The 12,519-nt window shown below is 36.0% G+C and overlaps 1 protein-coding gene across 4 annotated transcripts in view; it reads right to left on the bottom strand.

Annotated features, from left to right (window-relative positions):
* The window catches only part of CSRNP3 (cysteine and serine rich nuclear protein 3), a 218,477-nt gene that overhangs the window by 189,622 nt on the left and 16,336 nt on the right, over positions 1 to 12,519 (bottom strand). For 2 of the 4 annotated variants that reach the window (XM_008998775.4, XM_078327459.1), the window contains exon 2: positions 7,015 to 7,185. The exons of 1 other annotated variant lie outside the window; for it this stretch is intronic. The gene's annotated coding sequence lies outside the window, so the exon portion shown is untranslated. Of the gene's footprint in view, positions 1 to 6,789; positions 6,861 to 7,014; positions 7,186 to 12,519 lie in introns of all 4 variants that reach the window. One more of the 4 variants, XM_035306552.3, reaches the window with a different exon arrangement.

Consider the following 12,519-nt stretch of genomic DNA (forward strand, 5'->3'; position numbering starts at 1 on the left):
GGAGAAATATAGGACAGAGGTCCTGCCATCAAGGAGCTTAAAATCATTATAGTTATAAATTTCAACCATTTCCATACTCTTACTACAAAGCTACTACAGAAGAGCTACTCTGTTGAAAACAATAATGTTGATATAGGATGTGTTTATCCTTTTTGGACTCTATTCATTCTTTAATTTTTCATTGAAACATCTATTTACCGGACATTGAAAGGCATTTTAAAAACATATAACTTTTCTTATTAATGTTCATAAATTACTTAGTCAAGTTTACTCCCTAGGTTTCCTTTTGCAGCCTCTCTAGCTTTATGCCTATTTATCAAAACTCTAGGTAAAAAGTATGACGTGGGTGTGTGTGTGTGTGTGTGTGTGTGTGTGTGTGTGTTTTAAGACGGAGTCTTTCTCTGTCGCCATGCTGGAGTGCAGTGGCACGATCTCGGCTCACTTTAACCTCCGCCTCCTGGGTTCAAGTGACCCTTCTGCCTCAGCCTCCCAAGTAGCTGGAACTACAGGCGTGCACCAACAGGCCTTGCTAATTTTTGTATTTTTAGTAGAGATGGGGTTTCACCATGTTGGTCAGGATGGTCTTGATCTCTTGACCTCATGATCTGCCCACCTTGGCCTCCCAAACTGCTGGGATTACAGCCACCATGGCCAGCTAACATCTGTGTTATATAACCATGATCTTAGCATAGCATTTCATTATAACTGATTAATGACCACTATAATGGACAGCCTAATCATCAATTCATTTGGTAAGTAAAGGGTTCTTGAAATATATGTCTAAAAATGTATATAAATCCGGAATATATACTATTCCCTCCAAGCCAAAATAATGGTTGTCATAGAAACAGCAAACAGCAGAAAGTCAGATCTGACATAGCAAGAAGATAATGGATAGCATCTTTGGGGGAAATCATAAAATAGTACAGGCTATGTTGGAAAAATTATATATAATATTAATTGTGATGACTTCTTCCAAAACAAGGTTCTCAAAGATAGAATTAAATATCCTAGCCTCTGGTAAATTTAAAGGATATGTATTCTCAAAAAAGTGGGAGTTAGGCATTAAAACAAATTTCAAGATCAAATATAAATAGTGGCCAGAAGCGGTGGCTCATGCCTGTAATCCTAGCACTTTGGGAGGTCTAGACAGGTGGATCACCTGAGGTCAGGAGTTCAAGACCAGCCTGGCTAACATGGCAAAACTGCATCTATACTAAAAATACAAAAATTAGCCAGGCATGGTGGTACATGTCTGTAATCCTAGCTGAGGCAGGAGAATCTCTTGAGCCTGGGAGGTGGAGGTTGCAGTGAGCTAAGATTGCACCACTGCACTCCCGTCTGAGCAATAGACATATTTAATCTCAAAGAAAAAAAAAAGGAAAAAAACACATATACATATATATACTTTATTTATATGATTTGTAAGTAAAATATGTTCATTTACTGTCTCACATGATACTTCGACCAACATTATAATCCAATGGCATAAAAATATATAACAGTTTATATATTTCACATGTCTATATGACACAATTAATGGGACCCACCCGAGAATGGGTGGGTCCAATTACATTTACCATGGAAATATCTAGTGCTTTTTGCAGTCTATCTAGGAATATTTACCAGCTTTCAGGTTGCTTTTGAAAATTGTTTTAATTGAGGTTGAGTTTTTGGCGGTTTCTTTCCCTTTTTTTTGGTAATGCTAAGACTGTTGCAGTTATATGTTAAGAAATGTAAAGAAACTTAAGAGTTCACTATACAAATCAAGTTTCATAAAATTTTATTCAAATGCCTAGAATTGTAAATTATATAACTTAGTCTTAGCTACTACTCCCTTATTATAATATTTGTGAGATAAGGGCAAAAGCAACAAACTGAGAGTCCATTGTAACTTTCACTAAAAATACTTTTCTACCTGAAAATTAAATATCATTGAAAAGATCTTTTTTCAAGTTTTTATGTGCTGGTTTTTGGTTGAAAAGCAAGTTACATTTTTGTTTTGTTATATTTATTCTGATTACTCTTTCTTCATTGCATTTAAAAACTGTGCTTTTAACCTTAGTCCAATTCTCAATGGAATTCGGTAATTTCAAGACTTATTTAACTATTTCAGTTCCTGCAAGATCACTGTAACTGAACATGTAAAACATATGGTTTTAAAATAATAATTCTGTGGCCCTAAACTTTTCCAGCTTATATACAAATTTTTCAAACAGAAAAGAAGGATTTTTTTTGTATTCAAACATGCACTTCCCAGAGTGAATGGATTAAATATCATTGCCACCTATTTAGAAATTGCACCAACTGTCTCTCTTTTTTTAAAGCAGGACCAAGTTTCTTTCTGCATTTCCTTGCACACAAATACTCTTCCCCCAAGCTGTCAGAAAGCATCAGACTGCCTGATCTGCACAGTGAATTTTAAAATCTTCTGAGAAACACAAGGACATTTGCTTCAGGCACTGATTTCATCATCACCATCATAAACAACACGTATAAAGTAAGTCAAGCTCTGGTATTTGAACTAAAGCTAGAAGATGACGGTACTTTGAAGATGGTTAGTAGAATTTTAATCATCTAAATTAGTTTGGATCCATTTTTCAAGCCAAGATATTTCACAGTTGAGCAATCATTTATTTATTGTCTGTGACCTCTCCTAGATGGCCCCAAAGTAAGGATGTGACTCTCTAACATGAGGATTATAAAATGCAAACAGTCTAAGATTTATTTGTAAATAAATTACACTGTTAGATGAAAATGTTTTGATCACTATCGTGAAGATGGTACCTTTAATATTTAATAGCAACTTTAATTCTTGTGCTCTCTATGAAATGCAGCTACAGTATCAATTCCACCTACAAACATCCTGGTAAATAATAGATGTGGGAAATTGGGAGGTTTTCTAAGATGTATTTGAATCTTATTCTAATAAAGCCATATTCTTCAAATGATGTGAGCCATAGTACCATTAACATCACGAGGACTATCTATATATTTAGTTTTTCATGATAGCTACTTAAGAGTTAAAGACCACAGTGATCGTTGCTTTTCTAAATTTATTGTTATAGACAAACAAAATTTTATTTGAAATTTGGTCCAATTGTGCTTTTGAGTTTAAAGCCAAATTTAAATGAAGTTTGTTGGGGATTAAAACAAACAAGCGAATATAAAATCCAGCTCTGTCCCTAGCCAGTAAAATGGAATATAATTACTTCATTCAGTCAGAAGCTGTGACTAAGTGAGTCCAATTGAAATGCAGGGTAAGTGGGTTTCTGAATTCTTAAATTATTGAAAAAGTAATGCAAGGTCCTGGAGTTCAAAAGATAGAAATATATTATCTTTTTTTCAGGGAGTCCAGGATACCCATTAATCCCTCTGGCAAAAAGTGATATATACAAAGGTTTTACCTTTAAAATAAATGAACTAACCCTTCGGTTATTAGCTGCTGCTACAGATTGACGCTGCATACTTCACCTCACCTATTTTTCATTGTAACATTTTCACGTTATCACAAGTAGCATTATGTCACCAAGACAAACCAGTTTCCTTCATGTAAATGTAAAACAACATGTTTGCTGTAACATGTTTCCATCAATGTCAGTGACATACACAGAAAGTCTCAACAGTCTGCCCTGTCACTTACTTACAGAAAGGAGAAGTAAAATGTTCTTTCACACTAAAATTGAATTCTCTGCCCACTATTTCATTTACCTCATTGAATTTGTTCATAAACTCATCACTGGCACTGTCCCACAGCCACAAAAAGGCAATAAGAAATGAGAAGCCAATTACATTTACCAAAAGATGGATTCATTCTAGTTATAAGAGAAGCTGACATAAAAGATACAGCCATGTCTTTCACTTGATGATTTGTGTCCCTCTGCTTAGTAGTCAGGCTTGTAACCGAACCATCAAAGAGCCCTGTGGTCTGGTAGAGAAGTAGACTCTAGGGATTTACATTAAAGTCCTCTGCCACCAGTTCACATTTAGATTCTTGTCAAATTACTCTCCTTGGGCCTTAGTCTCCACATCTGCAAAATAAGGGATTCAGCCTAGATGCTCTCGAAAGTCCTCCTGGTTCTCATAGTCTTTGAATTCAAAATGAGGTTTCACTCTTTACTGTTGTTTTTGTCTCAGTTATATACAGAACATTAGATACTCTTAAAAGGACTAACATGAGTTTTCTTCTTCAATCTGCCCAACTTTATAAAATAATGAATAAAGTGTTGAATTTGTGATCAGGCTAAAAGTAACCCAGAGTGATAGATAGTCCTCTGTAGGTTATATTGCCATTTATTCTTTACCCTTCCTCCCCACTGTTTATCTCAAGGAATGGCTCTGATTACATACTCAATTACAAGTTGTTCAATGATGCATATTACCATTCCCTTCCAGAGAAGTATCGACAAATGTTTCCTTCAAAATCCTTGAAAATTCACAAAGAAAAGTACATCAACAGCACCACAGGAAAAAAACTAATCAAACTTTGCAATTGCTCTCTTTAATAGCCTAAGCCTTCTCTGGTCACAGTGGATATGTATGTATTTTCTCCTCTCTAGACTAGAGTAATGGTGGTGAAGTGGAGCAGTTATAACCACAGGTCAAAATAGTTATTAAAAAATAAAACCACTCTCCACTATAACTGTTAACCTTCCAGGGAACTGTTCAGGTGCTCAGAACAACTGCCTGACCCATAATTTTTCAAACCTCCCTAAACTACCAAAACATCACTTTCATCTAGAAAGCATCTTGAGCCATAATTGTAAGGCCTGATGGTGTTTAAATGAACATTATAGGTACTTTGTGAACTCAGAAGCTATAGAAATCAATAAGTGTCTTGCATAGAGAAGTCCTGAGATGGATTTTTCCAGGAGAGAGCCAATTTATAGAAAGTCATAGACACCAAGGAGGTTGTAAGCATGCTGGAGGTTTAAAAATATATATATCACAGGGGTGTGGAAAACACTGCACCATACTGCTAGATGAAGGAATATCTCAAAGATATAGAGTTTTAAACTGATAATGTTTTTTAGGAGTGGCTAAAGGAAAAAAAAAAGATTGAGAAATAGGCAGTTCCTGCAGTGCTCCAGGACTTGAAAAAGAAGAGCTCTCCCAAATACACAGAAAGGGTTTGAATAGTGCTCCCAAGGGTCTTAAATGTAAATATGTATTGTTGCTTGTCTAAGGGTAAGAATATCTAGTGAACTCATTCTCTCTAGTTTTTAAGATTTGCCAGAAATTAATTCATTCAGTCAATAAAAAAAAACTGCAAGCATCATCCAGTACTCAGATCCCTTCTAGGCATCATAGGTAACAGCTCAGTGGAAAAGGCAGTGTCAGTGCCATCCACAAGGTTACAGTCACTTGGAGGGAGGTGTGAAAAGGCTTTAGACAAATCCCAAACAAAACTTATCCTCTGAAATTCCACTTTCTGGCCATAATCTTTCCACGTAAACTGGAGAATCATATCCTCAGAATAGCTCTTGTGTTCTACCTTCTCCCAAGTGTTCTTTTATCTCCTCCTTACTTTTTTATATTTTCTAAAAGTTCCAAATAAAAAAGGTTCTACTTCAGTCAAGAGATACTATATCATTGTTCTAAATTTTTCTAACAATGATGAAGGAGAATTATGAATACCTAATAAAATTTTGAATCCTGGGGGAGAAAGAAGAGGACTAAAAACAGAATATCAGGTCACAGAACTATATTGGATAAACTTTAGTATGAATTTCTTTTTTTTTTTTTTTTTTTTGAGATGAAGTCTCACTCTGTCTCCAGGCTGGAGTGCAATGATGCGATCTCGGCTCACTACAACCTCCGCCTCCTGGGTTCAAGCGATTCTCAGGCCTCAGCCTCCTGAGTAGCTGGGATTACAGGTGCCAAACACCAAGCCCAACTAGTTTTTGTATTTTTAGTAGAGATGGGGTTTCACCATGTTGGACAGGCTGGTCTCGAACTCATGCCTTGTGATCTGCCTGCCTTGGCCTCCCAAAGTGCTGGGATTACAGGTGTGAGCCACTGTGCCTGGCCTAGTGTATATTTTTAAAGGCTGTTTTGGTGAGTTTAAACTCCCCAAAAACGAATACTCTAGAGAAATAATGCTAGAGAAAACCTATTATGAAAACAGTCTCCCTTGAATGATACCCTTTTATGTTGGATAATTTTGACCTTTACTTGTGAAATACATTAAAAGGAAGTTTACACCTATCATCTCATGAGGGATGGGTGAAGGCAAAATTCTTTCACTTCATTTAGTTTTGCTTTGCGTGTTAACTCTTTTAAAATATAATTTTGAGATTCATTTTTTCTTAATAATTGAGGTTGAATGAGCACAGAGCTGTTGGAAAAGGATTACCTAGTTCACAACCTTCATTTGGTCATCTGTTACAAGGAATGCAATCTGAAAATGGGTAGAATTTTAAGTTAGAACGTATCATACTAAGCTAGATGGTGTTATCCACATGAACTGCTTGGGAGAAGTACATACATGAAGAAAGCTGTCCTTACTCAAGTGCATGAACCAGGCCTTCAGTCGAGTTTTACCTGTGTCCAACTAGAGGATTTCAAGGCTTTCAAGGCCTTGATTTCATATAAGCAATCTTTTTAAAAACAAACATCATTTTCTCATCTAGGAAGTAAATGTATTACATTCAGCACTATAAATATTCTGCAACTCATTGACCAAGCTACAGCAGTTCAAAATGGTTTAACTGATTAGATTTCAAAAGATAGATTTATTTCAGCAAGCTGAAGACACACATTAAATTATTTTAGTTGCCGTCTGCTTACCTCTGATTGGACTCATTTCTGCCTCCTGTATTCTCACTCCACAGAAATGAGCAGAAGTATATTGCTGAAGTCTAATGAACCAAAATTATATCATATGTTACAAATATTTTGGTATGATGAAGAACTTAAGAGCAGATACAAGCCAGTGAATAAAGCTAAAGCCCCCAAGAATGGGCCATGCAACACAATTTAGAGCACAACTGAAACAGAGCTTTAGATACTCACTGGTTAAATTATTAAAAGTGAGTGGATTGACACTATCAACACTCTCAGCACTGTCACAGCTGAAAACTTCATCATCTGATTCCTGCACAGAAGAGCAGGGTGAGGAGCCGTCGACTTCTTCAAACTTCCCCTTTAAAATTCCACTCATAGCTGCAGCGCTGTCACATGTATCTGTAGCAGGAATGGGAGCAATGGAGCATTGAAATATTTGGCGGCTGACTGCATAGTCAAAGTCTCAAAGTCATTGGAGGGGGCTGTAAATTTTTGAACCACCCATACCACATTATCATATTCATGCAGAAATTATTCTTCCCATAATGTTGGAAAGCATTGAAGACAGTTCCACCCTAAGTCATTATTTTCATTCTCATTCTGACAACAGTGTCTTGTAAGAAAAAGTAAAAATTTAAAATACGAATAAATTTGCTGCATAAGGAAATATGGCTTAGTGTTTTGAAACGTCAAAATAGGAGTCAAATACACTTATTTGATTTGTTCTAGTAAATTGTGTACTGTCAATGACAGAGTCAGAGTTCAGAACAAAATAGATCACTCACTTGCATGCTGTCATATCCAGAGCATACTGATTAGGGTATGTCTGTCTTGCTTGGGATTTCTTTTTTTCTCAGGTACAAAGGCATCTACTTTCCTGGGGCTCTTTGTCCATCAAAAATCAAATTGGTTGCTAGGAATGGCGATACCTACAGAATTTAGATGCCTTATCATGTTTTCAGTCAATTTAGCAGAGCTACCGGGAATACTTGAGTCCTATGTCAAGGAGGCTGGCTGAATAGATTTTATACATGGTAAACCAGAGTCCCTAAATCTTTTATGGAATAAAATATTAATTTAAATCTCTTCGCTCTCTGTATCAACATGGTCAGTGAAAGCCAGTCATATGTAGCCTGATAATATTTCTTAAATTTTTTTACGCCAATTTAGATGAATCACTAAACCTCTGAGAGTAGCAATTTCTTCATAGCTATATAGAGAAACAGTGAAAGTGATGGTGGGTTGCAAATAAAATTTCCTACACTGGTAGGTAACCTTGATAAGTAAGTTGAGGTAGCCATAATAAAATCATAAAGTCACCTTAGTCTTCTCTTTTGTCTACTGTTATTTGCAACAAGGATACTGAGAAACACTTTACCTGAAGGAAAAAGATAGTATAAGTACAATAATAAACGGCTTCTTAATCAAGGAGACAGTAGGTAGTAAGAAGTATGACCTGTGGAAGCCAGAGAAAGCATGCGTAGGCCAAAGGGTAAAGCTGTTTACTTGGGTTCAGGTTATTTTGCTCCATGCTTTCCTTATTTAATCTCCTCTAACTCTGGCAATGCCCCATTTATATTCAGAATCTGCATTTTTCTTTCTCTTATTAATTTTGTTTACAAAGCCAAAGAAGCAATTTTTAGTTTGCATTGTAATTTTAATCCCAACTTGAACTGGTTCTACAAGATAGCCCAAGATTGGTATAGATATATCACTTGGAAGGATTAACAAACTACGGAATCAAAATAGTCTCTTCCCCAGCAGCTCAACCCACTATCTGAAATGCTCTTAAATAGAGATGCATCAGATGGGGGAACAAACTTATTTTACAAAAGACATCTGTACAATATATGATATCAAGGAGAGGTGACATCAAACACCAGCATGGCAGTCCTATCTATGCCTTTCTGGTAGTAAGAATCAAGTCTGGAGCGACTTTTTTATTTTTAAGAAAGCAGCAAACTAGGGACTAACTGCCCTCCTTGTGTCACTTGTGGACGTCATGCTCCCCTTGATTTTGGTAGCTGAAATTCCTTGGGGCATATTTATTCCAGGTCTTTCTGTTGACTGGCTTCCTCTGTTTCTGTATTTCCTGCTTCCTCATATCCCCAGCTTATAGATGGCTTTGGCTTCTAACAGACTTACCTCTACCTTGTCGTATCATCATATTCTGTCAGCCTCCACACTGAACACCAATGACTTTTTTTTTAAAGGGAATTGAGTATCATTCTTTGGTCATTTATGCTATTACATAGAAAAGAGATCTATTTTGCTGTCATTTGTTTAAGGGCCATTCATTATTCAGTAAACATCTATTAAGCTTTTGTTATGTTCCCGTAGCTATTTTAGATGCTGGGGAGTGATAAAGAAGCAACATCAAAGTTTGTTTTGTTCTTTTATTTATTTATTTTACTCTAATGGTACTTATTTACTGGGTGTTATTAGGGGAAGGGGTAGACAAATAAGAAGAAGAAACAGATAAATTAAATGTATAAACATCATATGTTTAATATGAGGTAAATGCTATTGAGAAAAATAAGCCATTAAGTGATATGGTGACTACAGAGTTGACTGAGCAAGAACATTCCATCTTTAGTTGATCAGTGAACTAATGTCACTCCACCAAGAGGTAATAACATGAAAGTGGTGAGGAAACCAACAATGTGGGCTTCTTAGTGAAGAGCAGTCCAAGACAAAGGAATGGTGTGTGCCAAAGCCCAAGAGAGACACAGTGGATGCCAAGGTCAGACAGGTCTTCAGGACTACACTGTATAGAGCCTTTGAGGACTTTGGCTATTTCTCTAAGTGAGATGAAAGCCACTACAGTTACTTAAAACTACAGGGTTTAAGTAGTGTAGTACCAAGATATGGCTTACATTTTAAAGAGACACCTCATTCATTTGTTATTTCATCAGAAAACAGAGTGTCTATAGTAAAGAAGGTAGGTTTGATGGGAAAAATCCATTAGGGAGGATTTAGTTGCTCCAATGAGAAACCTAACTAGTCACAGGGCTGAAGAGGTCAATAGTTCTTTTGGGGTGGCAGCTGGGGAATGAGAATTAGAAAGAAGACAAAGTGGAGGGAAGGTCAAAGGGTTTTCTAAAAGAATTTCATTACTTAATTTCACCTAGGACTATCTCTGGTTTCTAGCTTTGTTAACTGTTTGATGATAATAAGGAGACACCTTACCTATTAGATTTAAAATAGGAATCATCCAGATACTTTGTACTATTTGCAGTGCTACTGTGGCAAAATGACAACAAAAATGTAGGCTTTTTTTTACTGCTCTAAAGAAATATTTCTTTTAATTCGATAGAGAAAAGGCAATATATGGATGGTGATCATTCTCAAGGATTTACTTACCAATGGGAAAAGGGAGGCATGGAGTTAATAACTATTTTATCTACAATTCACCCTAAGTTTGATTCAAGATTTTTGAAAGTCAAATCACAGCCACTACCTGCTACAATAGGGATTACAGGACTCTGGCTCTGGGTTGACCCTGTTTGAAAGCCAAGCAGCCTGCATCTTAAAAACTTACTTGTAGGCCTAATGTAACCTTTATTTGTTTAGAGAGAGGCTCATCTTCAAGTGACATTTGGCAGTTTTAGAAATATTGGCGAAAAGCTTTGAAAGACTGAAAGCTATTGTTGATATTTTTAAATGCTGTTGTACCTTGTGTTTATTAGTTACAGGAAACTATTTAGAAATTGTTTTACTATAAAGTTGTTTAATTGATTTCTTTAATATAAAATCAATGTAAATAATCTCTGTCAATGTGTTACATTTGCTTACGCTTATACTTCTATGCCCTTGAGGCGCTGAAGATTCTTCTACCAAGTCATTAGAGAAAGATTAAATCGTATGATTACATATCTAAGTAAACACAAAAATAAGGTGAAAAAAATCTGAAAGCCTAGAAGACTCAAAAAGAAAGAGAGAAAGAACAAGAGAAAGAGAAATATTGAGGGAGACAGTGAGAGAGAAAAGAATTGTTTTCTTCTATTCTGTTTTCAACAATCTAATTCTACTGGAGTACACTCTGGTTGTATTACTAAAATTGCGGTGTTGTAATGATTCCATGGCAATAGAAGCAAGATCATATAGGGAAAGCTAAATCATGAGAGAGAATAAGATGCTACTCCCATTCAGATATCTGCAGCAATAGATGAGAAGGGAGGAAAACTAAGGCAGGAGATGGTTACTATGAACATTATTGAGTTTGTCCCATCCACACAGTCAAGCAAAAGTGATCATAAACAATATTTAAAAATCCCCCTATAATACAGAATGCTCTTTCTGACAGTATATGGCTGGAAAAAAATTGTTGGCAAACAGAGGGAAGTACAGATGACTTGATTTATATTTTCTAGCACTGAAAAATTGTATTTGTTGTGCACATTAGAAGTTAGAAAGAAGTTCCTCAATTCTACTCCAAGTTCCCCTTAAAAGTCTTGTGTTGGTCCAAGGAGATAATACCTTATTAGGTTTTTTAAATAGATCTCCTGTAATCTCAGCACTTTGGGAGGCAGAGGCAGGTGGATCACTTGAGGCCAGGAGTTCGAGACCAGCCTGGCCAACATGGTAAAATCCCATCTCTACTAAAAATAAAAAAAAATTAGCTGAGGGCGGTGGTGCATGCCTATAATCCCAGCTACTTGGGAGGATGAAGCATGAGAAAAATCACTGAACTGGGAGGTAGAGGCTGCAGTGAGCCAAGATTGTGCCACTGCACTCTAGCCTAGATGACAGTGGGACTCTCTCTCTAAAATAAAATGAAATAAATAACTCTAATGAATTATTACTAATTCTATTCATAATTATCCATTTTGAGAAGTATATTAATTACAATTTTCTTACTAGCTTTCCTAAGATAAAAGTTGTTACAATTGCTAATAGAATGTTATGGTCTGAATGGTTGAGCCCCCTAAAATTCATGTGTTGAAATCCTGACCCCAAGGTGATGTTATTAGAGGGTGGAGCTTTGAGGAAATAAGTAAATCATGAAGGTGTATGAGTGCCATTGTGAAGGACCCCAGAAGAAATCCCTTGCCCTCTTGTCATATGAGGTTACAGCAAGAACATGGCTGTGTAGAAAGCAGTCCCTCATCAGGCACAGTATCTTTCAGCACCTTGATTTTGAACTCCCATCCTCCAGAACCATAAGAAATAAATTTCTGTAGTTTATAAGCTTCTCAGTCTATGATATTTTGTTGTGGTAACCAGAACTGATTAAGACATAGAATAACCAGAGTTTCGATTAAAATATTCAAAATGACAGTTTAGTAACTTTAAACAAACCTAGAGACTTAAAAGAGTATAAGGAGATTATTAGTATTTCAAAGTAACAATAGAAAATTGTAAGTTACTAATTTTTATGCTATTGTTACAAGAAACAACTGACTCAGGATAGATCACTTACAGAATACAAAGATAAAAATCTAAAATTGCCATTTTGAAAAAGAACTACAATGAATATTGGCTACATTGACTTTTCTACAAACAGAAGTTAGTTTTCTAAAATTCAGAGAGTTAGAGCTTAGATGGATCCTCTGCAAGGGACTTAAGTGTTTGTTGTTACCAGGCAGTTCTGGCAGACTGCTACCTTCAATGGTTGAGATTTTATGATTATGGACAAAGGCACTGAATGCCCTGCCCAGAGCCTAGGTATACTTAATAGTAAACCTCCACAACTGTAATATACATATGTAAGTAAATATATATATGTAATTA

The sequence above is a fragment of the Callithrix jacchus genome, chromosome 6 (genome assembly GCF_049354715.1).
Source record: "Callithrix jacchus isolate 240 chromosome 6, calJac240_pri, whole genome shotgun sequence".
Lineage (NCBI taxonomy): Eukaryota > Metazoa > Chordata > Mammalia > Primates > Cebidae > Callithrix > Callithrix jacchus.